Consider the following 6,144-nt stretch of genomic DNA (forward strand, 5'->3'; position numbering starts at 1 on the left):
TGTCCTTTTGTGTGCCATATTCTGCTGACCCAATGATCCCAGATGCCTATAAACTTGAGCTTTGTGTTGCAAACCACATGGCTTCTGCCTTCTTGGCTTCTGCTGAGGAAGCAGGTTGGTGCACAACACTGCAGCCATAGCCTGCTACCACGCATGTAGCAAAAGCCTGTGTGTATACTGTTCCCATTGGCTTCAGTGGGCTTTTGGCTGTGCTGGGAATGCAAGGTCAAGGCTCAGAAGCTATCATATAATCTTGTACGTGAAAGTAGTTTACCTACTCCACAACTTATTTTGAACATAGCTGTTTGCAAGTCCCACTCATATGCAATTCTTTGTTACAAAACTTTGCTTTTTAAACCAGGTGGGTTTTTTGCTTTCATTTTTGTTTTTTAAATCTGTACTGGCTCTGAAAGCTACAAGCAGGCTGCAAAATCAGGCAAGCCTCCTGCACCACATTTATGAAACAATACCTTCAGTGAGGGGGGAAGGTGGGGTAGGATTTTGTTGTTGTGGTTACTTGCTTTAAAATAGGAGCAGAAGGATATATACATATACCTTAAGAATGATGAGATGGCCACATAATCTTAGGACATCTGGGGAGACCTGCCATGCCAAATTAACATCTACAGAAATGCAATCCATGAGTGTTGGTGTAAATTTATGGTCAGAGTTAAGGGTGAATGTGATTCCAGGAGACTTAGATCCCAGCAATGAGAAGGAACAGTTCAAACTGCTCATTCCAGCGTGAATTACCTTGTTCTTGTCAACTCTGAATTTTGTCTGCCATCACCCTTGCCCATTTACCCGGCTGACCTTTCTTAGGGCTCTCTGGAGTTGGTCAGTCTTAGCCAATCTTAACTCACCTCAGTGATTTTTGTGACATCTGGAAATGTTTCCAATTCATTTCACTGCTTCCCAAAACCATTAAGAGGCTTAGGACGGTGGCAGAATAGTTATACATGCATGCATATGAACTACATGTGGCAGAAACCACATACACACGTGAAAACAGTGGAAATAACATGTCAGAGGGCCATGTGTGCATTCATCTGACTGGACCCAAACAATGGGAAAGTCTTTCTTTGTTTCCAAGGGCAGGCCTGCTCCCGAGGCCATGTCTCTGGGGTTGTAACACGTATCAGAGTTGTTTAGTAATGATCTCCAAGCCCCGGAATACCAGGCTGTCCTATTTACCAAGTTTAGCCTTTTGCAGCTGTGGGGGTGACACTCTGGGAAGGGCTAATGAAGAGGTATGTTTCCTCTTTGCATTTCTGGACATGGGCTATTTCTGGAGTGCTTGGTGTTCTCACAGCCCTTGCAGAAAACCCCTTTTTCTTCCACTAATGGTGGTGAGAGCCAGTGAATCCAACTGTAAACTCTGCATAGGATGGAACTCGCTTCAAGCCAGAGGGGGCTGCCACATTCCCAGAACCCCTGGATCCAGCACCCCTGCCTTGTTGCCATCAGGCCTACTTATGAGATGTGGAGCAACAAGGTCAAGCTGCCATAGGGCCTGGCATTTCAAGTAGCAGCCAAGCAGCTGCTGGAGCTCTGTGCCCCTTTGAAGTGCAGGGGCAGCACTATTCCGCCACCCGTGTGGCTCTAAGAGGGGACAGTGCCTTGGTCCAGGCAATGCTAAGGGCTGATTGCTCTGAGCTCCTCCCCTTCTGCCTTTGGCTCTACCCCATCTGCCCTTGGCCCCAACCCTTCCAGGGGTATGGGGCCGAGCCCTCCTCCCACCTTGCCCCGGGCCTGCAATGGCTGATGGCCTGGCTACCTGACTTTGTTTCTGTTGGCCTGGTATCACAGGAACAGCCTCCTGAATAGAAGGGACTCCTTTCTCTAGTGTCATTGTATAATGACCCCTTTATCTTTGCTCACGAATCCTCTCCCCTTAGAAGAATGGGGGTACTCTACTGGCTGCATGAAGCACCTTTTCAAAGTGCTAACTTGCCTCTTCTTGCATTTGTGGCCCTGCAAGATAATTATTGGATTTAGCCTTTGTGTATAATGCCATACAGTGCTCAGTGCTGAAATTCACCAATGTATCCTTAAACCATAGGACTTTGCTGGCGTGTAGTCCTGTGCTAGCATATATGTGAATTTCACCCCAAATGAATACAGACATGGTCTTTGCCCCAAGGAGCTTGCAATCCGGTGCTCTGGTCCTGCATCCCTCGTGCATGAAAAGCAAGTTGTTCCATTGCAAGACTGCTCCTATGTTGCAGGGTTATGCCCTAGGGAAGACATGACAATAATCATAACTATTATTACAGTGAAAGATGTTCAGATCTAAGCAAATGACTTATGTGAAAAGAGCCACCCTTCAACTCCAGTTGATCACGTCTCCAGGGTAAAAGTACCAGTGGAGCCGTCTGTAAATAATAATAGTGCTTACACAGTGCTTTTAATCTTCAAGGCACTTTACAAACAACTTATTAAATAAGTATTAGGCATCATTATTAGAGAAACGCCTCATTTCTTTTCCCCAGCAATTTTGCCCAAACAAGTTGGAACTGACTTGCTGCCTGGCAGCAAAGCAGGGGCTGTAGCTGTCATTGTTAGGGCTGTTAATATCCAGCTATGTTGGCAGAAGGGCCAAGCAATGGCTGGGTCAGGGAGACTGAATGCCCTCCTCACACTTGCAGCATGGTTCACACTGACCCATGCTGTGGTAGGTGGAGATGTGGGGGAAAGAGGCAGTAACTTGCACTGCTCTTGCCTTTGCTGTACTTGCTCTATGCATGGACGGCATCACATCTTTGACAACGTTACTGTTCCCCAGAATTAAGCAATGTACTTTCCTTGGAGAGTGGCTGTGTTCTGGCCAGAACAGTGGAGAAGTGGGTACTTCAAGGTCACACCTCCAACTCCCAGTTCAGTTTTAATCCAGGACCTAACCTGTGTGTTGCCATGGGAGCTGGGGCCACCAACCCAGTACCACCCCGACAACAACCAGTGTCATTTGTAGGCAATTTGGCAATTAGTTCAATGGTTTTGGCAAAACTTCCCATAGGACATGGGTAAATTTCCTGCTGGCAGGGGTGGCTGCAGTGGGCAGTGCACGGTCATGGAGAAGCAGAGGGATGTCGAATTGAAGGAGACAGAACTTATGTGGCATTTGGACAGGACATCAGAGTTAACACTTAGAGGGCTATTGAGGGCTCTTGATAATGGTGTACATCAGTGTTCCCTCTAATTTTTTCCATCCATGGGCCGAATAAATGTTGTTATGTGCACTAAGGCATGTGCAGTTATGCACCACCAATAGAAACACATGCTTCTAGCTGTGGGCCCCTTTGGGTGCACTGTTACTCAGCTAGGCAACACCTGAATATCTCCTGGACAGCTGCCAAAGTGCTCAGCTTACAGGAACACTGGTGTATGGTGATTAGTACATTTCAGGTGCTGCCACAGTACAAATAATAAATAATAATAACATTGCCAGGGGATAATTAAATATCATGAACAATTAAGGCCTGAATCTTAAGGCTTGTCTTAAGGATGGTTTCTCCATCAGTACATATCCCCTTCACATCATGGTAAGATATGGGTTAAGTCCAGATCAGGAGAGACCACCATCTACCCAGACATCAAGAGCCCTTTCTGAAGCTTCTCTGAGGTCTCTCATGAAAATCCTGACCAGGGTCAGTCCTATTTCAGTTGATGAGGAGATCACAGTCAGAGGGGCAGGACTGTAAACAAGCGTTGGGACTTACCTAAGGAGACCTCGGGCACTGCAGCAAGCAGTGATATGGTAAGTGATGGAATCATCATTATTGTGGAGACAGTTGAGTCAAGGATGAAGACATGAGGCTAGACAGTTATGTATCAGCCAGGTCTTGCTCTGTGCAGCCAAGAACACAGCAATGGTTATGTGTAATGGCACCAGGAGCTTCTGGAGTCTGACATCTCCTCTGCACAAGAGAGGTACAATGTTAGCTTCCCTCAGGCTCCCTTGCCAGTTTATTGCAGACCATCTGGAGAAGCGAGAAGTCTTCATGCTGCCTGCAATCCTGACCCTCTCTCCTGAGACCATCAGCAAGGAAGTCACTACCAGCTGAGGAGGTGTTCTCCTCTTTGTTTTTTAATGTGGATCCTTCTTCTCTGGAAACTGAGCGGAGACCTCTCACTCACAGTCACAGAAAAGCGGGGAGTGGACCAAAGACGACTTTATGAGTACTTTTTAGTTGGACGTAAAAAAGTGAGCTAGAGCTAAAGCCTTCCCCCTCCCACTCACAAGTTCCTGACATCATGCAGGCCCCGGACGATGTCCCTCCTTTGGCCCTAGCCAGCCAGTCCCAGTTCCCTTCATGAAGCAACCGAAAAATCTCTCACCAATCGTATAGCAGCGGTAGTTGTGCAACTGACTTCTGAACCCCTAAAAAGGATCCTCCAGCTCCCCTTTTTACCTGGCTTGCTGTGTTCCCTGGAACCACCATAGGCTGTAGCCCTTCCTTTCTAAGGCAGAGTGTTTTCTGCAGGATGGCCTGCTGTGATATCTGGCACCATGTCAGTCATCTCAGCCTATGTCCTTGCAGCATAAATGTGCCAACTGAGTGGTAACATAAAAGCTTCGTTATGGGCCCGCTTGGTAGGGCGAGATTCCTGCCCCATGACTCTGTTGTTATTAGTAACCCAAAGCCCCATATCTCCCAGCAACCTGGTGCACAGTGAGGTAACCTTAAACTCCAGAGCAGGAGCTGCAGGGACATAGTTTTTCCACCTCCATTCACAACTGTCAAGCAGTGATTAATGACCAACAAGCCTGAAATTGCCTTTATTGCCAGCTCAGTATTGTTACTTGTGACAGTTAATGAGGTTAGACAGACTTTTACACAGCACTTTATGGGGGCCACAGATTTGTCTCCTGCAGAGCTTAACAACACCACCAGCTTTTGTATACAAAGAGCAAAGAACGTTTGGTTTCCTCTAAGACAATAGACAAAGAGCCAGCTCATTTTTAATGTGGTGTTTGTCCACCTGTTCTAATCCATTATCAGTCCTTCCCTTTTATGCTTTTGTAGCCAGGACTCATAAAGGGCCAGGAGGAAGGTAATTAAATAAAATATTGCACCTTTATTAAAAGGGGAGAGATTTTCCTGGCCTTCATACTGCAGACAGGCTGGAGACAATGGCTTAACAAGAACATTTCAAAAACTTTCAAACATGTCTCAATTATCTTTGCACTAAAACCTGCAACATATTGGCACATATTGGCATGGCAGGGGAGGCAAAAAAGTTTTCAAGAGCTAGAAAGGAGTGGATCTAGTAAACCATTTGTGCATATAAAGAATGTCTCCTCTGTGCAAAACCAGAAAGAGTGGCAGCACAGACATGTTCCTGGCCCCGGGTATAAAAATAATGATTTCTTAGCATTTTCCCGCTCAGGATTATTACAAGGAGTATTTACTTTTGTGCTAGTTCACATCTTGATGCAGTTAAACGTGCCCACAGATGGTTTCCCATTTAGAGTAACAATATAGCTTGAGAGTTATGAAGCAAAACCCCATTGGTGAGCCAAAAAACACCGTACCTTTAAAAGTCTATTACTTCTAAATATTATATGTATTTTGTTTCAGCTCAGAGCAATTTCCTCGTTTACTCTTATTAAACTAAGAGGCGCTGGGCAGCAGTTCCTGATTTATGAAACACATACTAGATTCATTAAAACCTTTAAAGATTTCATACATTTTATCAGGGCCTTAAATCTGGGCAAGCATTTAAAAAGCCTAATACGGTGCATATTTCATCCCAGGTGCCCTTTTGTGCTTATTTAAGAGCTGTAAAATTTGAATTGACAAATATTACAGATATTTCATTCCCTACTTCTAAATGGTGCTGAATTCTTCTGACAGATTTGTTATATATACCCTGTGAGATCTATCAAGTGTAAAGATCTAATTATTCTCCTCTACTGACATTTTATATGTCTTTTCTACATTTCTTAAGTCCCCTTCAACAATTATGGATGCTGAAGATTTAATATATTTTTGCATGGTCTGTCACTTTTCTTACTATTACTACTCAGTCTGGCCAAACAGGCATCTGAATAGAGAACAGATTTTTTTAAATCACCTACAGATTTGTCAGATCAGGAATAAGAAAGGCAAAAGATTTGTGACATGGTCTAACAGTCTGAGA

The sequence above is a fragment of the Carettochelys insculpta genome, chromosome 31 (assembly GCF_033958435.1).
Source record: "Carettochelys insculpta isolate YL-2023 chromosome 31, ASM3395843v1, whole genome shotgun sequence".
In the NCBI taxonomy this organism is placed as follows: Eukaryota; Metazoa; Chordata; order Testudines; family Carettochelyidae; genus Carettochelys; species Carettochelys insculpta.